The following is a 25256-nucleotide window of genomic DNA, read 5'->3' as shown; positions in this document are numbered from 1 at the left end:
CTGTGTCTGCCATATTTACACACCTGTCCATTCTCTATGTACCCTGATCTTCCCAGGCTCTCAGAAAGTCTTCTACTCTATCTGAATTCTTACTTCCTTCACCAAAGCCTCAGGAAATCTCTGTAGCCAATAAACTGGGACATCTGTAGAGATTGGGTTATTTACTATTTTTCAGAGATTTCTGGCTCTCCATTCCTAATTTTTAAATCAATTCACACATTTTATATTAACATTCTTATTTTTGGAGGGGCAGATAAGTTTGGTCTGTGTTACTCATTCTTGTCAGTAAAGAATTCTTACCTTTGTGATAGCTCTAGTTTTCCAAAATATAGTTGAAATTGTATTCATCTGTATGTGATATCAGGAGAATTCTTATTACACGCAGAGAATATGAGCATATGGCCACTGCAAAGTTAATTTGGAACTTATATATGTAAAACACTAGCAGATGCATATGCATTCACATTGAGATTAAAAATGATAGGAAAATGTTATTAGCAGTGATGGATCTCTGGGATTATAGTCAGTATTTACTTTCAGTTTTCTAAATTGCCTCCTACTATGGGAATAGATGACTTTCACCAAAATGTAATGTTATATGATATATTTACGTGTTTGTGTGTGTTGAAAAAGAGATTACTTCATATATGATATAGTTGACTTTCTAAAGAAAGTTAGTGATAGTTGCAGTGCATGGAAAACCCAGGAGTGGGGCAGTCTGCTCACTCCATTAGAAACCTTTATTTGGAAGCTGAATGGTCAGCATCAGGGAGGCAGGAAGGGATGCCTTAGTGTCAGTAGTTCATAAATTATAAAATTCTTAGGACACACTGATCCCATTGAATGTGGTGACTTCACATTTTCTTTGATAGTCAAGAATGAATGATGCCCACAGGACTATTAGATAAATAGTTTCAAAGAATGCACTGAAATTTAACTTCCGAATTTGTGGGTAAGTGAGCAATTTCATATAATTGTAACGGCAGGACAGTAAAAAGACTAAAAAGGAAAAAGAATTGTGATCTAGGCAGGCTCTGCTGGATAGGAAGATATTCGGTAAAGTAGGCATGCAAGGGCGCTCTTAGGAACTCAGAAAAGCGCCCCACAGAAAATCACAGTCAGAGAGGATTTAGGGCCAGAAGGGACAGCTGTGTCTTTCAGTCCCCTGTTATTCAAGGATAGTTAGATCCCAGCTCTGCCACTTAGAAACAGCTCAGATATACGCAAGTTCTTAACTTCCTTCTGCCATAACCCCCATCTGTAAAATGGGGGTGAAGTGGACACGCTGAGACTTATATAAGTTAATGCTAACAAAGAGCCTAGACTGGCCATTGACAACACTGAGCTTCACCTAAATAAGAGTTGCTATTACTCTATATGTATATGGAGGCACTTGTAAATGCCTTAAATTCCATGCATTTAGTGTGCATTTAGAAATATGCAACTAGTTCCTCAAAGCTGCAATTATGCAGATATTATCACTTACGACCATTTGTGGTGATAACCAAGGTGAAGATAAAACCAAATGTAACCTTCTAATTAAGCAAAATTCTCAGTGCAAGTAGCAAAAATGATATTGGTGGCACACAGAAGACTTATGGGCGGTCTTCTCACTTTACAAACAGTGTAAATAAGGCCCAAAGAGGGCAGAGGATTCTACTTGCGGTTAAAAGTCAAAGAATATGAGTATATCTACAACACAGTTCTTTGTCTCTTACTGTTGTATTTATTCCTCTAAGCCCTAATTCCTGGGCCTTACACTCTGTCTTCAGCTTCTTCTGTGAAGTTGGTTTTCTTCCATTCTTTGGTGTTCCCTTTTCCTCTTCTTATGACACACTTTAAAGAGTCGGTTTCCAGGGTTTCAATAACCAACCTCAAACTTTAACGCTGACAGAAAAAAAAACTAAACTGGTTAGTCTAAATGTGACAAGCAAGGCAGGTTGCAGTGGATAAAGGGTTAAATACAAGGCGAGTAACACTGTGAAAATAATAGACAGCTGCTATTTGACAGACTTCATGCATTTGAAAAGCATTCAGGTCAGACCCGGACCTGAGAAGGGTGTTCCACACGTGACCACCGCTGGCTACTAACTGGAACTCTAGATAGTAAGACAATGGAGAGAAGTGCTTGGCGAATGGCACACAAGGTTAAGGTGCCCCCAAAGGCTGTGTGTCTCCACTCAGGGAGCCCTGTCTAGTATGCGTAAGGGTGGTGGCACAGTCTGTCTGCTGTAACAGAAACGGGAGGGGCTCAACTGAAGCGTGACGTAGGAAAGGCACGGCTCCGGCAAGAAGTTAAGGAAGGTCATGGAGGTGAGCAGACACTTGCATTGAATCTCAAAGAGATACTGTCTTTTTGCTGGGTAATGTAAACTAAGAACAATCCCAGCAGAGAGGAAGGCTAGGAAGGAGCTGAAAGTTGGCGCCTTCCGAGAACGGCCAGTCATCTGCCATGATTCAGCATAGAGTGTTCATGGCAGGGAAGAGGAAAATAGGAATAGATAGGTATAGATACTTTGCAGAAATTCAGGCTTATTCTTTTCAGGCAGGTTCAGAGATAAAGCAAACACCATAGACCTATTCCATACTACATGGATGCCCAAGACTGTCTTATATAGTCTTTATTCATGAAGTTGGTATCTATTCTTCTGTCTTAGATGAATTAATTCACTCAATGCTGATAAAAGGCCCCTGGAAGAAAGTTGATACAAATTGGGCCTATGTAGTTATTTGGGAATTGTATTCCACTGGGGGGAAAAAATCAGGCAAACTTACTGTTCTTGCTGTAGCTTGGAACAGAATGATCTAAAAAGAGACAGCTTAGAACAAGCAAATATTTACCCCTCCTCTGTGTAGGCATGAGGTAGGACTTCTTGTTCCAAGCTCACCACAGCAGATAGAGTAGCGACAGTGAGCAGTTTCCGTTATACCCTGAGAAAGAGCCATGCTGTCCCTGCTTCATGTCCGCAGTGATGCCAATGCCTCCAGTTGACTATCCTTGACATCTGACATCACATCTTTTAAGATCCAGAATCCTGGCTTGCCGGCCCTAAATACAAAAAAGAGCACCTTGTCTAAGAGTGCAGAGTTCATGGTTCAAGAAGTGACTCATTTGGCCCGGATAGCGTCAGCCTAAAATACTGTAGAAACAATTGCAAAGATTTATTTCAGTGCCCCTGTCAAAAACCTATCTCTGCATTGTGGCCAATGCTTCAAGTACATTTCTCTAATGAAACTCATTATGAGAGCTTTTCTCTTCTTTACATGTAATGGGAAGTTGAATAGTGTAGTTCGAGGGGGAAATAATGCGCTGAACTGTTGGGCCCATCAGGAGGAAATCATTCATTTCTGCCATTCTGTTTCAGTGTAAGCTTCTTCCGCACTATGAAAAGATGGACTATGAGGATACCACGCTCTTCTCTCCTTCCCATTCCGCCCCTCTCTCTGTTCAGTCTTGACTATTACATTTCTATATACTTTCAGAATCGTTTGTGGCTATAAAAATCTAATGAGAAGTTTCTGAGTACTTTTGACCACTTATAACTGCCTGGCACTTTTAAAAAAAAAAAGTGGGCATGCTATTAATCTAGTGTCCTGGGTGCTTTCCTGGCTGAATAATTACCTTCCACCTACCTTGATCCCCCCTGGTGGTTTAAATTTGCATACAGAATTGTTCTCCATTTCCAGTCTCTGAGCTTTTGTGGTATTTACTTTCACACTGATACTTATAGCATCAATCTCACTCGGCGGTCAGCCTTTTTTTTTTAATGAAGTAGAGGAAATTATACTGTGTTTTTTATATATATGTTGCTCTTTTGACACAAACACTCTTGGATATATACTCAGTGGCTCATTTAAATGATAGCCCTTTCTGTTTAATTGTATGGGTATGCTCAGTCACCCTTAGATACTCCATTTGTTTTGGTACTTTCTTTTTGTGTATATATTTTTCAACTTACTAGGGTTCCTGGTAATGGTATAGGTGAATTTAGCAGGAGGTTGTGGGTTTCTTAGTGACTTATCCATTTCTAGAATTTTTAATAATGCTCTCTGAAAACATAATCTCTAATAAAAGAATGACCAAAGCTGCAATCACTTGAATATTAATTAGGTAAAATGTATTAAACATGTCAATGGTCAGACATTTTATCAGGCATTTTCTATACAACAATTCATTTTGTTTGCCTAAAACCCAGTTGAACGGGTAATGTTGTCTTTTCCATTTTGAAGATGAGGAAATGAAAGTTCCAGTGCATTAATTAGCTCACTAAGCATCCCATAGGAACAAGGGACAAAGCTCTACTTTAACTATAGACTCTGGCATAGGATAGCAAATGGTTTGCTCTCAGTCTGACTCAGAAAACCTGAGATCCAGGCAATCTCTTCTAAGGTAAGTAAAGTTAAAAAACCATCAAATCCCAGTGTTTTATGGAAATCCAAAAGCTGAATTCGATGTTCTTGGGCAAAGGCAGTAAAACCCCCCACCCTGAGAGACGGAGAGAAGTCGTTCTGTTCTATCCAGGCCATCAGCTGATGGATCACCCCCATTCCAGGAAGAACAGCCCACTTCACTCATTCTCCTAATACAAGCTCTAGTCTCATGGGGACTGAGTTCGCAGTGATGTTTTCACCAGCCGTATATCTGGGCACCCTATTTTTATTTCAATAAAACTGATACTATAAAATCAACAGCCACTGAACTCTTAGCCACTGTCCTGACAACTCACTTACATGGCATCCTGAAAACAAAGATAATATGTCATCTATCCCATTTCTTAAGGTGAATTGAACACATAATTATTTAGGAAAAACTTGGACACAAAATGGAAGTTGCGGTTACCCAAATATCTTAAGCCAATTTATTTCCAACTCTCTTAAATCAGATTCACGATATATATTTCTATGACCAAAAGAGGTAAGAGGCTCAATTTTTTAGCTTTCCAAATGCTAAGAAGCCATGTTCCCTAGCAACACTGTGGATTCACATAAGACGTTTTCAAATCCCATTTATAGCAGGTTCATTTTTTCCCTTCATTGCCACTTCACTCCAAGCTCACGATGACTCAAGAGAAAACGCGCTTTGGAGATTAATTTAAGTAATGTTCTTAAGAGGGCATCATAGGGGCTGGCCGGAAAGACTGCTGCTCATGATGCTTCTTAGACTCACTTGAAAGTCTGTAGAATCTCACTTTGTTCTCATTGTTACACTGATTATAATATACGCCAGCTAGAACCAGTTTTTAATATTTGATGTGAACACAAATGAGAACTTCAGTGATTGACCTGAAATAAATTAAAGTACATACATACCTTTATCTTCAGCTTTTGTTTTGTAGATATGCATAAATGATTTATGTATGTCTTTGTGTGTAGCTGACTACATATATGTGTTTATTTAAATTTGTGCCAGTACTGTGTATGTCTGTGCAAACCCTTGATCTCTAGTGGAAAGACTCGTGTTTTTGCTATTTCCACTTTGGAAATTTTGTGGCAAACAATACTTTCAACTAATTCCATCAGGACTCAGAGGGCCATAACAATGAGCTGCAATCATAGGCATGAATGACTGTTTCAACATGTGGAAAGCCTTTCTGTTGACTTGTTGGAGGGAAAGAGTGTCATCTCATGATGTGCTTAAAAAGCAGTTGGTAGAATTGGGGTTCCTAAGATTGAGAAGTAAATCCCATTAGCCAAATTACAAATGGAGATATCTTGAAATGGATATGTATCTCTTCATAACATGGCAAATCTATATCATTACTTATCTTCAGAATATAATAGGATCCTGGCTAATGGGAAAAGATAAGGGGAAGAAATATGAGGCACAATGGTTGAAACAAAAGGCGCATAGTGAATTACATGTCACCTGTAAGATTATATTCATAGAAGATGCAAAGATAAACTATTGAGGCGTTCAGCAAAGTTACTAGATTTCTAATAGGGACACCAATAGCATCCTGATACACTTTATATCTGTGTAGAATACTACAAATGCAGTGTGTGTGTGTGTGTGCACGTGTGTGTGTGCACGTGTGAGTGTGCACATAGTATGTTACTTGCATATTCACATATCTGTGTGATCCTTTCTTTATAAACAATGCTCCTATAAACTTCTTTAGGCATACGTTGGATAACAACCATTATGAGCAAAGATATGAGGAAATAAAATCCTATACCATAACGACAGTGGGCTGGCTGGGTACCATAAAGATGTCATTTAGCTTCTAGTTGGAACTCTAAAGCCAATGTGTTATTCCAGAAGAGTTTTTCATGGAATTTTATAAGCATACACTAAAATTAATGAAGAGAATAAGGAATCCAAAATGATTGTGAAAATATGGAAAGGTAGCATTGGTAGCTGTTAACTCTACCATAACAGTATTAGCAACCAGGCTACTGTAGAATTGGTGCAGAGAGAGATGAAATGAATATGGCATGGGAAGGGGAACTTTAAATGAGCTCTCAGTGAAATGGAAACTTACAGGCAAATTCTTGCATACCAGACCCTACTCAATACAATAGTTCAGCTATTTTCATGTTTAAAACAAAGTTTCCCACAAGTCTAAACCATAGAGAGTTATCACAGTTTCAGGCGCAGGGAAAGGGAAGGTCTGGGGATCTGACTCAACCAGTAAAGTGTTTGCCTCAAAAGGACGCTGATTTTTCTTTTTCTTTCTCTGTTTTAAATTTAATTTACTAATTTAAAATCCCAACTATAGTTTCCCCCTTCCTTCTCTCCTCCCATTCTCTCCCCCAACATCCCCTCTGCCCCATCCAATCCACCACTCCTCTGTTTCTGTTCAGAAAGGGGCGGGCCTCCCATAGATAACAGCAAAGCTGGCATATCAAGTTGCCCTAAGACTAAGCACCTCCCCTTGTATTAAAGCTGGTCAAGGCAATCCAGTATGAGAAATAGGTTCCCAAGAGCCAGCGAAAGCACTAGGGACAGCTTCTGCTCCCAATGTTAGAAGTCCTGCACAACTGTCACATATATTTAGAGGCCTACGTCAGTCACAGGTAGGCTCCCTGGTTGTTGCTTTAGAGTATGAGTTCATGTGAGTAAGGCTAGTTGTTTGATAACCAGTTGTCAGGAAGTAGGTTCGAGAGGCAGACAGAAGGATTGTTTGTTGCTGGGCTATTTTCAACTGTTTTATGATTCCCCTGGAGGAAAGAGTCCTCCACAGGAAAGAGCTACAAAGGTCAGAAAGCAGAGCCGGGTTCCGAGATGATCATTCCGCCGTGCTCTCCAAGCCTGTACGTGCTGCAAATCTGGTAGGAATAACTGCTGGTATGATGGATGAAAAAGTCCTGGTACAGAAAGATCTTCAGAGACTGAACAACAACAACAAAATACCATTAGGATGAAACTTACTGCAGAAAAATATAAAATCCTGCCTCGAGGTTAAAAACTAATCAGTTGTATAAGAGCAGACAGATCATAGGATATTTTGCCCTGAATGTTAGTCATGTGAAAATGAGCTAGGAGGTTTGATTGACCTCATTTGCAATCAGATGTTAAATGTCTATAAAATTATACTGCCCCGAGATTACAGTGACCAGATAACCAGAAGCAGTATCCTTTTACCTGAGTTGGTGGTAATTATGTGAGTATTTTAAATCTTTGGCTAGATAGCATCCAAGGGCTGGATAGGCTAGAAACCATGGACCACAGAAAGCTATCAGAAGAAATGTTTAGCCTGTAAGATTTCATGAAGAGATACAAATACTTTTATGAATTATTCAATTTGCAGATGTTTCAGTGATAGATGCTATAAGGGCTGGTCAAAACATACAAGAAACCATTTTCTAAGTACTCAGCTTGTCAGTAATGAGAAGGTCTTTCTATTAGGTAAAAATGAAGGTGTAACAATATTTAATAAATTGATGTCTAGAGACCCACGGGTACCTTAATGATTTATTCATGTTTCCTCTGCCCCTCCTTGTGAGGTTGCTGAATGATTGCACACAGAACAACAGGATATAGGTTGAAGAGTCATTTTATCAACACCTCACTCGATCACCATTATAGGAAAGAACTTGAGGAAATTCTGGATCAGAGCACAAGGCTAAGGCCTCCTTTTCTTCCTGGCTTTCTTCCATCATGCCCTCCAGAAAATTAAATTACAGGTCCAGCACACACATAGAATTGAAATATATGTGTACAGTTAAAATGCTGTGTGAAAGAAGTTCCCCAAAAGTGTAATCGAGTTTCTGTTACTGAAATGGAAGTAGAGATATATTTCAACTCAACAAAAGGACATCGTATCAGTCATATGATCTTGCGTGGAAGAAGTTCATTGCTCTAAGAGTGAATTTGCTCTTGTTTGGGTCTAAATGCTCTACAGTGCAGGGGAGCTGCCCAGTAGATTATGCTCTTGGGAAGTTAGACAGGGAGAGCTTTATGGTCTGATTGATCTAAAATTTGATTTCTAGAAATATCCTTTGATTATTTTTAAGATTACATGACTAGGGTGTGTAAGGAGGAGCCCTTAAGGAAATTTAGCCCCTGATAGAAGGTTTAGAATTCCATTTAATTCCTCATGAGTTTTGATGACACACTGTTGACAGAGGTTTCTGTCCCTCCTGTTCCCGCAGCCCTCAGTTCCAAAGAAGCACACAGAGTTCAACATTAATTATAAACTGTTTGGCTTAGCAGCTCAGGCTTTCTTATTAACTAATTCTTACATCCTAAATTAGCCCACAATTCTTGTGTTAGCTATGTGGCTTGGTACCCTTTCTCAGTGAGGTATTGCCATCTTGCTTCCTCTTGATCTAGGTGACAACTGCAGACTGAACCTTTCCTCTTCCCAGAATTAACCTGTTCTAGTCAGCTGTACTAGAACAGGCCTGTACTTCCTGCCTGGATACTGGCCAGTCAACATTTTATTAGACTGGTACAAGTGACAATCTTTACAGAGTACAATACCATTATCTCACAACAACTCACAATGTCTTGTGACTTTATTTCAGTGATTCTGAGTCTCCATGTTCTTTCTCTTTCTTTCTCTTTCTTTCTAGAAATATTGAATGTTTTTCTTTGTCCCTATAACTACTTTCTTCAGAATTAATTCTTTGTCCTATAGGCTTCAACACCACCATAAGACAAACTGGACTTTGAAACTGTTAAATTGTCCACATTTTTTATCAGCAATTTAGTGATTTAAAGAAGCCAAAGAGTTAGGGACTAATTTAATGTTAAACTATCATCAGCAGAAATATAGAAAATACAGTGTGAAAACATTAATACTCTGTACGTTTAATGGGGTGCCAAAATGTGAGTTAATTACTAAGGACTCAAGATGTCTACCTAGGAGATTCAGAAATTGACAAACTAAAATGGCTACAAAAGTATATCATCTATTATAAATGATAAACATCATATAGATTCCCAGAACCTGTGAACAACTGAAATCAATCAGAAAACCAAGTCATTCTCAGTTATCTGAATATGAGAGCCCAAGATTCTGTAGAAAAGGTCTATCATGAGAATCCAAGGATACCTTTTTTTTATCCATTATTGTTAGGCCTCTTTTCAACCAAGACTCTTTGTATCGCTGTCAACAGAAATAGCATTATCAGCCCCCTCATAACTCACTCTCTGAAAGGCAAAACCTAGTAGAAAGGAGCAGTAGGGGGAAGATGGGAGAACCAAGAATCAGTACTGCATGGGAAGTACTTGCATTTTATATATGGAAAGTATGGAGCTGCTTCAGAAGGCCTTCCATAACCTCCCATTAAAAAAAACTCTCCCTCTCTGCCTGCTTTGCTTTATTCTTTATATAGCATCACTGTGTTATTTATCTGAAAATGTGTCATTGTCTATGATATGTACGGCCACTTTGTTTCACTGTTGAGATCCAATAATTTGGCATGGTGTTAGCACCCAGGTACTGTTTTTTTTTTAAAATAGAGATAGAAAGTGGTTCCTAGATTGACTGATGGGTCACTAAAGCCTATAATGAGAAGTTGACTAAGAAAACATCCAGAATTGTTTTTCTCCTTGAAACATGAAAGAAAGATGAAATCAACAAGATGACTATCAGAAAGCCCACATGTCATTTATGATGACATTATTATAACTTTAGAGTTTTGAAACTCATACCATCCAGTAATATACATATTTTCCCCAGGTAAATGCAGTTTTAACTCAACAGTAATTGAAATGTAAGACATGGCCAATGGCATGGCTCTCTACGAGCGTTTTGCCACTTCTGACTTATAAAAACACAAGGAAATAAAACACCATTTATTGCCACTTACAAATATTACATGACTCTTATCCATATCAGATCATGCTAAGTCTGTATATTTGCTAAGATGGTTTAATGAGGTGGCCTTTTGTGAACATTTCATAAAACTCAGTGTTTGAACTCATGAGCTAAGAGACTATGATAAGTAGCTATCTGGAACTTTGATGGTAGCTAAGAGAATATGATAAGTAGCTATCTGGAACTTTCATGGTATTATACATTAAGTCTTCATGAAAGGTGACATTTTCTAAAAATGTATTTGTTCTTATTTTGTGTATATGTGTGAGTATCTGCATATGTGTATGTGTATCATATGTGTGCCTGATGTCCACAGAGGCTCAAAGAGGGTGTTGTAGCCCCTAGAACTGGAGTCAAAGGTGGTTGTGAGCTACTGGGTGTAGGTGCTGCAAACCGAATGGAAGTTCTCTGCAAGAACAGCAAATGCTCTTAACCGCTGAGCCTTCTCTCCAGCCCCAAATAGAATAATATAGTTATCTTTGAATGAAATCTCTTTTGAGTGTGCCTTGGATTATATAGAACGTATTTTATTGATAAGATTATGAGAAAAGCAAATAAAAACTAAATCCATTTGTGCTCACAGTTTTATACTTGGAGTAAGACAAGGGAAGGCCCAGAGGCATTGCCAAGTACACTCCTTCAAGCTACTTAGCAGTGGGCTCTTCTTGTTTATTTAATGGATGAATCTAGAATGACTGTCAAATGAAAGGAAGTGTGAAGATTGTTCCAGGATATTGTTTTCTTTGAAACCATTGCAGCAATCCATATGCCTCTCAAATCACTAAAACACTGTCTTATCAACCCTCATTAATTCCTGGCCCCAAATTCTTAAGCCTGTGACCACTATTGACCTCTGAAGGATGTTTTCAAAGGGAATCATCTTTCAACTCTGAAAAGTAATTTACTTTAATTGAGCCCTCTTGGCATTAGTAGCTAAGTAAAATGAAATGATAAGGATGGTAGTGTCTCATTGAAAGGCAAATGATATGTTCTCTTCTATAATGCATGAGAGGTTCCAGGGAGGGGAGTATACAAAGCTCATTTGAGTAAATAGCTTCATGCTTTCAATGGAGAAAGGCATTTACTGTTTTGATATTTTAAAAAAGCATTGGTAAAATATGCTTGGTGATATGATGGCACACTTAATCCCAGCATTTAGAAGGCAGAGACAGGCAGGGTTCTGTGGGTTCCTGAGAAGCCTGGTCTATATAGTGAGCTCCAGGACAGCCAGGTGATGTGAAATTTCCCTCTGTATGCTACAAATATGTTTTGTTACCATTGATTAGTAAAGAAGATACTCCAGCCTATAGCAGGAAAGAATAAAGCCATATATATATATATATATATATATATATATATATATATATATATTCCAGCCTGGCTATATTTTGCCCTGCTATAGGCTGAAGTAGCTTCTTTATTACCCAATGGTAGTAAAACACATTCATAATGTACAGAGGGGAATCCCACACCAGCCAGGGATACCCAGTGAGACCATGTATATAATAATAAATAATAAAATGTTTGTCATGGTGAGGTGGGCAAACCATGGAGTCCTTATAAGAGAGTATGTGACTTTAGGCACTCATTTCAGCAGCACGTATACTAATATTGGAACAATATAGAAAAGACTAGCATGGCCCCTGTGCAGTGTTGACATACAAGTTCATGAAGCATTTCACATATTTTTTAAATGATAAAATCTCCTCTTCACATCAAGCACATCTTCTGTCATACAAACAACAAGGTCACCTTGGAGTCACTGGTAGGAGCTAGTGCATAGCTCGTTCTCTATGTCTCCTAAGGAGAGTTTTCGCTGCTCCAGCTCCCACCCAGGGTTGCCTGGTACCTCCTATTCTCCTCCTGCTCCACTTGGGTAGATTCTACCCTTTCTTTGTTTTTAGGTGCAACTTCATTAAACTCATGAACCCTGCTCTCTCCGATGCTTTACTGCTAACATACCCCCTTTATTGTAATATACCATGAAGTTTACATGTAGGTTATCAAATATCTGTAATTATGTTTACATGAATTTTAGTATCTCTTGTTTGTAGGTGGAGGCTGTGAGTTGGTTCCTGGCTGCTTAGCCACAAATTAATCACACAGAAACTATATTATTTAAAAATACTGCTTGGCGTATTAGCTCTAGCTTCTTATTGGCTAACTCTTACATCTTAATTTAACCTATTTCTAGTAATCTGTGTATCACCACGTGGCTGTGGCTTACTGGCAAGATTCCAACCAGTTTCTTTTTCTGGCGGGGCTACATGGCTTCTTTCTGACTCTGCCTCCTTTCTACCAGCATTCAACCTGGTCCAGCCCGCCCAGCAATTTCTGCCCTGCTCTGCTATAGGCTCAAATTAGTCCCTTATTAACCAATGGTATTCACAGCATACAGAGGGGAATCCCACATCACTTGTTGATTTTTATGATTATAGATGGTGTGTGTGTGTGTGTGTGTGTGTGTATGCCTCCCCTCCCCACAAATTTGTCATTTTCTCTGACTGGTTTTAAACTCCATAAAGGAAAAATGGGTCTTTTCAGTTCCCTTAATTCCTGGCTTGTAGTATATACCAATACCCAGTAGTTTTTGTTTGTTTGTTTTAATGAACCAGTGAGTGAGTATATGCATTACTTATTTACCTGAAATGCATATGGTTTTGAGTAAATGTGTCAATGAATGAATGGCTAAGTCCCCTTAATCATAGGTTTCTCATGACTCATTTCCATATCCTAAGAGGTATACAAATGAGTATATAATTCTTGCTCAGTATTTTCTTACTGTCTGGGGGATAGCTCATGCATTGAAAGAAAACAGTTTTTACTGGAGGTTTTAGAACTGATGTGATAGTTAATTCTATGTGTCAACTTGACTAGATTACTAGATGGCTAGATAATTAGCAAGATATTGTTTTGAAATGTATGTGTGAGTGTTTCTGTAAGAGATTAGCATTTTATAAGTAGATTAAGTAACTCTTCACTCTTATCAATGGAATAGGTATACATCCTATTGTAGAAAGATCCAGAAAAAAATGAAAAGAAATTAGAGGAAGGACTAATTTGTTTTCTCTTCAGTGAAGAAGTCTATCTACTCTTGCCCTTGGATATCAGACCTGATGGATCTTGGATGTAGGGCAGAAACCGTCTACTCTTCTCATAAACAGGCTTCTGCAACTCAAACCAAATTGTACTACCAGATTTCCTAGCTCTTCAGCTTACCATTGGCATATCACAGGACTTTTAAACCTGATGAATCAGATAGCACAGTCCCCAGAATGTCCTCTTATATATAGATGTATGTGTCTTATCAGTTCTACGGCTCTGGAGAAAGCTAATGAAATCGTCTCATCATCAAGAAGCACTTGTATTTTTTTTCCAGTCTTTTCATCCACATCAGACTGTTGTCTAAAATTTGGACAGCCAAGCTCCTTCTCTAAACTTTCACCTTCATGCCCCAAAGGAGACCGAGGATGAACCACAGAACGAATAGGCAAAAGTACATGTGTATACATGTTCTCTACCTTATACCAAGTTCATTCTGAAAACCATGTCTTGCTCGCTGAAATTCTGCAGAACAGGTGGACATGAGCCTTTTTACTTTTTTCTGGCTTTCTTTTATTAAGAGAGTGATTTGTAAATATGTAAACAAAACAAGATTATTCTGCAGGCAAATTGTAGGTGCTCCATTGGGTTGATTATACCAGGTTTTTGGTCTATTTTTTTATTCACTTGCAAATCTGAACTTGGCGGATGTTCAGTGTTACTGTGGGAGAAAACAAAAGACCCAACGTGTCATGTACATCACATTTCAGAGTGCATTGATATTTACCTATAATTATCTATAATTCGTGTCCTTCTAAAAGGATAATGAGCTGCATTTGTGCTAGTTAGCAACCACTCATTAGCTAGATCTGTAGGTCCGCATAAAGTCATTTGGGCATCATTTGTAAATCTTTCCCTCAGGCCTATCTCTTTAGGGATTTTAATGTCCTTGGTAATATTTTTTCATTTCAGTCCTTTTGATGTAGTTTCTTCCCTCCTACTAAATTAATTAAAGCATTTTTCATTTTATAAATCATAGTGATTATCTAACGGTTGCATAGATTTCCATCATCTTTAGGTTGATCCATTTATATGGGCCATCAGCATTCAATACAGCTTGTTCCAGAATTGATTTGATTATAGCCAGCTGTATTGACCACCAAGGCAAATTCAATAAACAGACTGAAGGAACTGATTTGCCCACCGAAGACGGGAACAGCAATAGGTGAAAACCATTCATTGTCCTTTCTAGGAAAGACAAGAAATCAATAAAGCAAATACTCATCCCTGGAGCTATATAGGCAGGGATTTCAACAGCTAATATTAAAAATAAAGTTCAATTGCTTCACCAAAAATGTAGAAAATGTAGAGGTTTTTAAAATTACTTATTTTCAAAAAGCATGCCAATTGATTATCTTTTTCTTGAGTATGGGCATGCATGTAGATCTGAATTCTATCATCAGAACAAGCTCTTTGAGAAACTGGATAATCATTTCCCATGAGAGCTAGGCGCTGGATCATTATGGCCATAACCTAAATGACAAAAGCAACAGAGACACACTGTCCTGCCAAGGAATGTGGCAGAAGCCTAAGACCAGGAGCAACTCTAGAGTGATCATAGTTATACTAATGTTCATTTCTATTACAGATTGGAAGGAGGAAAAAAGAGAAAGAGCAAAGTAATTTAAACTCAGGTTTTTTGTGAAAACTAAGCCTATATTTCACATTCTATTGACATTTTGTATTATATATTAACTTAAAAGCTCCTTCTCATTCTTCAAAAAAACCTACAAAAATGAAATAGAATATAAATGACCTCTGGTCAAAATTGCAAAAGCAGCTGAAAGGTCAGCTATAGGCTTGTATTTTCAACTTCACAGGAGCAGACATTGGCTATGAATGACTTGTTTTTTAAAATTAGAAATACATATGAAGACTGAAAGTGAACAATTGCAGTCTTATTGCCCTGCTTTACTGAAAGACTGGAAAATGGAGTTGCATAGGATATAGAAATGGTTCTTATTTTAATCTTTGTATTTATCTAACTTAAAATATATGTTATATTAATAGAATGACCAAATACATAGGCTCTGATCAGACAGGTAAGGTTGAGGCATGGTCCTTTTTCCTTTGCTTAATGATGCAATTCAACCGAATTATTATCCTTCCTGAGACTTTTTGTTAAGATGAGAAGATAGAATCTGTACCTTATAGGAGTGATGCAGATATTAAGGGAAGTGTATGTGTGTGTTGTCCAGTACTGCTCAGTGGTGTAGAGACAACCGTGACTCAGGAGTTGCTATACCCCTTTCAGCAGCTCTAATCCTGACAACCAAAGCTCTAGAAAGTCTGCAAAGTGCACACAGGATTTGTGGAAAAAAGAAACCCAACTGGGAGAGCCATCAATCTTCACTCAAAGAGTTATATACTTTAGACAAACAGATAGACAGACAGACAGACACACACCTTACAAGTTGAAATCAACTAGGATCATTAAAATATGAGTTAAAGAAACAAACAAGAGGAAACTTGGTTGAAAATCAGGAGATTTAGATTGATCAGGGAGAGTTATATTTAAACATGATTACCATGTTGCTGGCAGAAAGCGTTTCTTGGAATAATCAGGTTTGAAGAAGCTGATAATCGAATACTAGATCTGTAGCTGTCGCCTGTGAGTCACTGGGTTGAGCAAGGTTGGGCCCACTGGGACCTCAAGGCTTAACTCTTCTGTAAAATCACATAAAACAAAAGCAGAAATAATGAAACCAAATCATCATTGTCGTGTTGTGTGACTTTTCCATTGTGGCTTTCCCTCCCTGGTATAGCAATGATTAATACTATGTCTTCTTTGAAGATTTGGGCATCTTCTTTATTCCTTTTGTATGTCCGTCACGTAGCCTCATTCCTAACCTGCAGCTGGTGCCCATCCACATTTGATGGATTGAATGAGTTCAGCAAAGGTTCTGAGCAAGAGAAAAATCTCAGTGGGTAAAATTCTGCTTGTGTGGTAGATCTCAAGGCAGCCCTTGGGTTTTATATTTGTGTTGAAAGAGCTTTCTGAGGTTAGACGCTGACTTGTGCATTTGAATTGTGGATTGGGTTCAATAAATAGATTTTCTTAGTTTTTACTTTAAACATGCATAATCAAACAATATTTTCTAATTGTCTCTGTAGAACTATGGCTAAGTCATCAATAACTCCAGCATTGTTTTGAAAAGACCTGTAATTTTTCTTGGTCCTCAAGTTTTCTGCCGTTTATCTTTGTCATATTTGGGGAAAGTTTTTATTTGTTCAAGCTCATTCCCTTTGCAAAATCTATTAGAATTAACTATAACCTAAGTCACCCTTCCCCTTTTTTATTTTTTGGTTTTTCAAGGCAGGGCTTCTCTTTGTAGCCCTGGCTGTCCTGGAACTTCTCTGTAAACTCAGAGATCCACCTGCCTTTGCCTCCTGAGTGGTGGGATTAAAGGTGTGCACCACTACACCTGGTTCACAAGACCCCTAATAATGATGCATAAACGATGGGTTGAGAGGCTCTTAGAGTTCCTGTTTCTATAGTATCGTAACTAGCCCAACAAACACCACCGGCATCCACTCAGAGAACTGCAGCTCTGAATTAGTTAGCATGTTCTTACTTAGCATGCTGTACCTCCATACTAGTTCTTTCCTTAGAGACATGTTTGTCAAGCAGCCAATGGTTCATTTGATAAACACTTAGTGTTTGTTTGTCAAAGGTGCTTTTTGGGTTCATGAATACAAACAGAATAAGAAAAATAAAGTCTACTATAACTTGTATTCTCAGTTCGGAAAGACTGGTGAGCAGCTATGTAAACAGATGGGCAAGGCTAATTTCAGATCGTAATTAATGCTTGGAGCCAATAGAGTAAAATGTTTGAAACTGAGAAATGAAGGAGAATAATTTAAATTGCATGGCCAGGGAAAGATATCTCTGAAGACGTTGTTTTTGGGCTGAAACCCAAATGATGTGAGTCACCCTCGGGTAAACCTATGTAAAGAGAGAGCAAAAATACAGAATGATAATAACTTTTGACATCGAGTCAAAATTCTAGCAGGTCTTTGTAGAAATTAGCAAACCAATTTTCAAACCTTTGTAAGAATTCAAAGGATACAGAACTTTAAAAAACAAAAAAGTCCACAAGTATGTGGTTAATGGATTTCAAACAAAGATGTGTTTCAGTGAGGAAAGCAAAGTATTTTAAAGAGTTATTATTGGAAAATAAGATGTCATTTATTAAAAGGAAAAAAGTATTTATCTATAACTCACACTGTAAGTTTGCTTCCTAGTACTGTGATAAAACACTCCGAGCAGTAACAGCTTAGAAGCAAGGGTTTGCTTTGTCTTTCAGGATACAGTCTATCATCAAAGGAAGCCAAGGTAGAAACTCAGGCAGAAACAGGACACAGACTTTTCTGGGGCCCACTTTCAGCTGCCTGTCTTACATAGCACAGGCCCACCTGCCCAGGGATGGCTCTACCCATAGTAGGTTAGCCCCTACTTCTAGCAATGAAGAAAATAGCTCACAAACATGCCATAGGCTAGTCTGAGCAAGACAAATTCCCTAATTGAAACTCCCTCGGAGAACTCTGCTGTATCAAGTTGATAGCTACAGCTAAGTAGAATGTAGCTGGAAGCTTTTCTGTCCCACCCGCCAGTTGCTGTAGCCATTTCCAAATCATCACTCAGAGGTTTAATATTAACTATAATTGGTCAGTTGCTCAGGCTTATTACTAGCTAGCTCTTGCATACAAGTTAACTTACTTTTTGTTAATCTGTGTATCACCACGTGGCCTGTGGCTTACCAGTAATACTCTGGCATATTACTCCTTCTATGGCTGCTGGTGTCTCACCCAACTACACCTTCTTTCTCCCTGTATCTCTGCTTGGATAGTTCACCTAACTGTATTCTGCTCTGCTATAGTCTAAAGCAGCTTTATTCATCAACCAATAAAATCAACTGAGGCTTTGTCTCCCTGTTATTTGATGATTCCAATTTAGATTTCTTTTGTATATGTGTATATTTTAAGGAACTTCTACCAGGCATTGGTGACACACACCTTAATCCCAGCACTTCAGAGGCAGAAGAAAGTGGGTCTCTGTGAGGTCAAGGTCAGCTTGGTCTTCAAAGTGAGTTCCAGGACAGCTCAGGCTACATAGTGAGACTGTGTCTCAAAGAAAAACAACAGCAAAAAAAAAAAAAAACAACTTCTGCTGTGTTAATTTATTTTCTGTAAGAGCCCCTCAAATGGCCCTCAGGTTTAACTCTTCCTTTTCATACTTCCTTCCTTACCCACGTCTTCCCTTTCTCTTTCTTTCAATCTTCCTCTTTCAGTCCCCTCCCCTCCCAACTCCATCCGTAACTATCTGTTCTATTTCCCTTTCCTGGGGAAATCCTTCCCTCCCAGCTAGTCCCTTTACTCTACACCTAACTTCTGTGGTTATATGAGTTGTAGCCTGCTTATTGAAGACTTAGGAGCTAACTAACATCCATATACCATATTTGTCTCTTGGAGTCAGGATCACCTCACCCAGGATGGTAGTTTTTCTAGTTCTATCCATTTACTTATTAAATTCATGACTTATTTTTTGGTAGCTGAGTAACATTCCATTTTGTGTAAATATCACACATTTTCTTTATCCATTTGTCTGTCATTGACAGACATCTAAGCTGTTTCTAGTTTCTGGCTATTGTCAATAGAGCTGGAATGAACATGGTTGAGTGATTGTGTCTAGTAGGATGTCCTTTGGGTTTATGTCCGAGAGTAGTTTAGCTGGAGCTTGAGGTAGCTCTATCCCCAGCTTCCCAAAGAGCTACTACACTGCTTTCCATAGTGGCTGAAGAGATTTGCAGTTATACCAGCAATAGATGGGTGTTCCTCTTACCCAGAATATCTGCTTTTTTCAAGTTATTAAAAATGAGAAGACAAACCCAACACTGTGAGTGTATATTACTAAATATCGTATTTGATGAGCAACTAAATCCAGAATATATAAAGACAAATTCAATAATCGGGAAATGCACATTTCCATTTGAAACTGAACAAGCATTTTGAGCAAGACCATTCTCCACAAAAGGCGTAAAAATATTCAGATGGAAAACACACACACACACACACACACACCAATGTGCACCAGTAGCTGTTAGTTCAATACACACCCATTACAAAGCTAAAGATTACAAAGATGAGGAGGGGACAAGAGGTGGCTACACGTCTCATATGTTGCACGTGGGAATACAACGTGTTTGACCTCTTTGGAAAAAAAATGCTGTTTGGCAGGGCTTTCGTTGTTGTTGTTTTAAGTTTAACTTTTACCAATGTTTAACCATGTTCTCGCCGTCTAGTCCTGGGTATTTATTGAAGAGAAATGAATGTGTGGTTTGCAAAGCCCTGTATGCAAGTGTCCTGCAGAGTTATTTCCAGCAGTCCCAAACTAGGAAAAAAGTGCTTCAAACTATTCAAGAGATAAAATGGCTCAACAAGCTGTCCTGTATTTGTATGCAGTTCGACTGGGCATAGAAAAGGGAATAAGTTTATAGACCTTACTAATAGTCAAATGGATAAACCTCAAAATACCTTTACTCAATAATCCGATATGGAGTCAGGCAGGTAGAGAGGGCCTGGATTGTCCAGGCTCTCAAAGACCACGAGGAAGAGTTTGGTCTTAATTTGGGATCCGATGGGAAGCAGCCAGTGGAAGATTTTCAGTCGTTTTCTGATTTGATTTACACGGGAGAAGCGTCACTTCAGTCAGTACATGGAAGAGCAAGAGAGGCGACATGAGGGTGACTAAAAGCTTCAACCTTGTTCAGAACATAGAATGGTTTGGACAAAAGCGGCTGGATTAAAAAGGAGAGAAGAGACGTAAGAGAATGTAACCTTATTAAAATTCAGTGGCTTTCTGCATTTATTTTAATTTTTGGTGACTGGTGGGGGGGAGGATTCGCTGTAGAGAACTGTTCCAACCCTGACCTCAATATCTGGCAGCAGGGCCCCCTGTCTGTGTTACTGGCAGCCTGTTTGGTTCTGTGACCTTGGACACTCAATAGAGCAACACTACGTTAAACCACTAACATCTTGCGTCTTTATTCACTGATGTCCAGTTCACCTGGGGAGTCCAGCAGTATTAGAGTCAAAGTAGGCATGGCAGGACTCAGCTTCTGCTTCATGTGGAGAATCGAGCATCCCCTAAGACTTCTTAGCGACTAGACTCTGAGATTTATCTCTTCTTGATGATAAAGTATCCCTACTTGATGATGCTTTTTTTATAGCCCTAGGCAACCCAGAGCTTATTTAGAGTTGTTTAGGAGGATTCTGACCTGCACCCCAATGCAGATAATGTATTGGTATATTAGCTCATTTATTTATTTAATTTCTCCATCCATTAGCCCAGTAATCACCTGGTGACATTTGCTGTAGGTAGATAAATAGAATAAAAACCAAAAGATTGCAGCCATGTATTTTTTCAGCCATCCCTAATATACTCAGGGAAATGTTTCTCCAGTCTTCCTGAGTAGACTTTTTTTTGCTCCCAGAGCAAAAGAACCCCCATTTACACCAAAGAAAGTATAGACTTTCTTCAAAGACAGGTAATCTTGAATCAGTCAAGGTAACTGGCTGCGACAATAGGATTTAACAGCTGCAGTGGAAGCTGTACTTTATGAGCTATTTTTATGCAGGTTCTTTCTTCCATGGCATTGAAAAAAGAAGCCCTTGAAGTTAAATTAGCAGTTAGCTGTTGTGGTGGTGCTCTAGTAACGCCTCCCAAGAAGAGATCCATCAGCTTCCCATCTTCGCAGTCCTGTGTTAAAGTTAAAACCCTAAGCCCTCCATTCACTAACAGAGGGGGGAAAAAGGCACAGAACAGCGGTGGACATCTAACAACTGTGAGATCTGTGACCAAGACATTTAGCTAACAATCGATAAATCACAAGACCCTGCCATTGTCAACGCTATTGAAAAATAGGATTCATACTGAAGAGGCAGAAAAGAAATGCAAGAAAGCCCAAGAAACGTGGCATCTATATAGCAGCTCACCAGAGGTCGGGGATAACGCTTACTGCGGACGCTGGCAGGTCCTTTCCCTTGTCTCACCTGTGGCTGACCTGGGGAGGATTTCCTGAGTTTTCCATCGTGGGGATTGAATCCTGGAAAAGTTACAGAAGGATTCCCCACCAACCTCACCAAGGATTTCATTCTCTCCTAAGTAGCAGAATACTCCGGTGTTGGCTCTAGATTGTCCTCTGTGTTGAATAACTTACTGCCCTATGTCTTCAAGACTTTGCTTGCTAGTTGGAGTTTCTGCAACTTTTGTTCCCTATTAAATGTCTACTAGGCATTTCAGCTTTACACATCCCAAGGGGAGCACCTAGCATTCCCAGCCCCAAAGTCTGCTCCTCCTATGGCATTCCCTAGCATGGCAATGACAACTCCAACCTCCCCACTTGCTCTGAAATTCTTGGCATCCATCTAAATTATAGTCCGTATTTTATTAATCAGGAAACCCTACCATTTCCACATAAGAAAACTGAATCACATCTCTTAGTCCAAGCCACCATCTTCCCCAACCTGGACGACTGTAAAAGTCTTTTAATCTGTCTCCGGGTTCCACCTTGTGCTCCCAAAGATCTGCTTTTAATCTAGCGTGAGCGATCCTTTGAAAACACGTGTTCCTTCCCCCCACCACAGACTTCCCAGACTCATATCTCATCTTTCACTGAAAAGCAGTCATTATAAAGCAGGGGTCGGTCTTCAGGAGCCTTGCTGGCCTCACCTTTCACTGCTCTCTCCGTTACCCAAGTTCTTCAGTTCCAGCAATCTTCCCAAGCACTCTCTGCTTGAGAAAGTACTGAGCACAGTTGTGTAACATGAGGGCCTGCTTGTTGGGGTTTGTGTCCTGCCCAGTTTCCACAGCTGTTTAGCCCCAAAAGAATCACACAGAGATTCTGCATTCATTATAACTGATTGGCCCCTTAGCTCAGGCTTCTTGTTAACTCTTATAACTTATATTAACTCATTATTCTTAACAATGTTAGCCACATGAGCTGCCTTTCTCGACGGGGCAGGACTGCGGAGGAATGGGCTTTCTTCTTCCCAGAATACTCCTGTTCTCACTGCCCTGCCTGTTCTTCCTGCCTGACTACTGGCCAATCAGTGTTTATTTAAAACATAATTGACAGAATACAGAATTCTCCGGCACCACCCCCCACCTTTTTTAAGAAAACAAGAACATCCATAGTCCATTTTTAAGGAATGTGGGTGTAGTTTTCCAGGCCACGTCCTGCTGGTTGGGGGTGCTGATAATCTTATTTGAGCCTCTACCTCCTCTGTTTTTCCCCACGTAGCCCAGTGTTCTACCCTACTTGTTCTACAGTTCTTTTCCAGGACACTGCCTTAGTAAATACAAAACCTTTACCATGTGCGGTAAAGAAGCAAATGCCTCCCTTTATAGTATACTTACCTCCTGACCTTTGTTTTTCTGAATGGATGCTGTCCTCAATGAACATTTTATCCATCTGATTTAATTTTGTATTCTCTTGCTGCTAAGTTATACACTTCATGAGAACAAGGAGTTGATTTGGTGCTTGCTGAATGCCTAGCACACACAACGGTGTTCAATGCATATCGATTATATTAAGGTAACCTAAAACATTATTTTTATACTCTCAAAGAGAGTTGAGTATCAGTATTTTCGTGATTCTATTTAGTGATCGGTTTCTCACTGTGACAGCCCACGTCCAAAGCCCGTGTCCCACCTCATATATAATTCCACTTCTCCATTAATAAATTTGCATTCTGGTGAGACATTTCCTGCTTCTCGTGAGGGCTTTTCTTTGCTGGGTGCCATGAGGGTCCATGCACTAGTTAAAGGCCACGAAAGGTGATGGAAGTATGTTCATCTCTTCTAATTTATGTGGAATTGCCCACCAACTGATATCAAGTGTTTTTCTGTTGTTTTTGTTGTTTTGGGGGGTTGGGGGATTGGGTTTGTTTTGTTTTGTTTTGTTTGTCTTTTTAGAGGGGCTTGACCAAATGTTCAGGTCTGAGCTCTTAGCAGTGTCTAGTAATTCATCTGGTTGGGCTAGGCACATCACCATGTGAGCCTGCAACCAACTGGCAAAGCACCTTCCTCCTAGAAGGACTCAGAATTTCCTCTTATAATTTTAAAAATTCAGAAGTAAGGAAGTACTCATTCTTCTGGAGTAGATAATGTTCCTTTTTCTTGGTATGGGTCGTGCAACATGTACTACCTTAACACTGGCCGCCCTGAACAGGTACAAACCAATCCTCGGGAGATAAACACTTCTTATGTAATTTTGTGTCTTGTTCATTTCTCTGTTCAATACAAGTAAGTGGGGTAATATTCTTTCCCCATATTCATGGACCCAGATGCCTGCTTTGTGGCTCCATTTTGCCCTACGTTTGTAGGACGCCCTCCATTCAGAAGGTGAGAGAACATAGTCTCTGTTGATGGAGGGTTATGGCCTGAACTATTAGAGACCTGCAGAGAACTCAAACCAATAGGAAAGCGTATGGGATGGAGGTGTTCCTTTAGCTGCCAGTTCTAAGCCGTTCAGTCATACAGAACCCCACCTTGTACTTAGATTGTTAAATCTTTCTCTTGATTTCTTCAAGTTGGCAATTGACATTAACTAACCATCACACACACACACACACACACACACACACACACACACACACACACGGAAAGAAAAAAGTGCTCCAAATATATTATGCTTTTGCACATTTAAGATCACATTTTATGGGGGCTGGAGAGATGGCTCAGTGGTTAAGAGCATTGCCTGCTCTTCCAAAGATCCTGAGTTCAATTCCCAGCAACCACATGGTGGCTCACAAACATCTGTAAAGAGGTCTTGCGCCCTCTTCTGGCCTGCAGGCATACACACAGAATATTGTATACATAATAAATAAATAAATATTTAAAAAAAAAGATCACATTTTATGATATCCAACTGTATTTTTAAAAGTTAACCAGCATTTGCCAACAGATACGATTCTTATTTTAAAAACCCCATGGATTATATGACTCCATTTACATGAAGCATCCAAATGAGGCAAATCTCTGTATAGGCAGAAACTGAATTAACAGTCGCCTAGGGCTGGGGATGGGAGAGGGTAAATGAGGTGTGAGTGGTACAAGGTTTCTTCATTAGACGGTAGGAAAGAGCCAAAATTAGATTACAGGAACAGTGATCTCCAATGGAGATCACTGAATGGTATGTTTTGTATCGATGACATACATCGTCGTTCATAGACAATGACAATCATCCTTCATAGAACTTGGTTATTTATCTTTTCTATTTCATAAAGGCTTTTCTCTTGGCCGAGTCTGTCAAGCAGTCACCCAGAGAGCAGGTCACTTAGCATGCAGCTACTCACAGCCTGGACTCACTCGTTGAGGCACTGTATTGGCTCCCGAAAACAAGAACACAAAGACTGTGACCTCTGTCTTCAGGCGGTTCATGGTCTAGTGAAGGAATAAGACTGAAGTACAATGTGCTGCAGATCCCAGGAGCTCCGATTTAGTCACATGTGGGGCAATACAAAGCAGAAGAAAGGCTAATGACACATAGACATGTTTAATATTTAGAGAATCTTATTTGCCACGACAAAGAAAGACTTTCTTCTTCTCCAGAAGCCTTGTACTTCATACGTGCTTAAAGCACTCCCCTTTCTCCATTCCTCACTTTAGTGTGGGTCTCTTTAATTAGCACATAAGCAAGGTTGTTACATTAGGAGGAAGTCACCTACAAAGGACCATCCGTATTTGACTTGGCTTGAAGAAGGGTTTCAAAGGCCGTTTGTAGGAGGTGATTCCTGACCTCAGTCTCAGAGGATGAGGTCCAAAGGAAAGAGCTGAGGGAGGTGGGCAAAGAAAGAGGGCACAAGGTACATTTGGAACACTTC

At 39.4% G+C, this 25256-nt stretch overlaps 1 protein-coding gene and 1 non-coding gene across 22 annotated transcripts in view; both read left to right on the top strand.

The window, feature by feature from the left end:
• Anks1b (ankyrin repeat and sterile alpha motif domain containing 1B) overlaps positions 1-25256 on the top strand; it is an 867834-nt gene that overhangs the window by 393772 nt on the left and 448806 nt on the right. The gene's annotated exons all lie outside the window — the stretch shown is intronic.
• On the top strand, positions 11850-11956 carry LOC142839059 (U6 spliceosomal RNA). Its single transcript, XR_012908672.1, has one exon. It is a non-coding gene; the product is annotated as a U6 spliceosomal RNA (small nuclear RNA).

Source organism: Microtus pennsylvanicus, chromosome 20, assembly GCF_037038515.1.
Source record: "Microtus pennsylvanicus isolate mMicPen1 chromosome 20, mMicPen1.hap1, whole genome shotgun sequence".
NCBI classification, from domain to species: domain Eukaryota; kingdom Metazoa; phylum Chordata; class Mammalia; order Rodentia; family Cricetidae; genus Microtus; species Microtus pennsylvanicus.
This window is presented reverse-complemented; position numbering and strand designations above follow the sequence as displayed.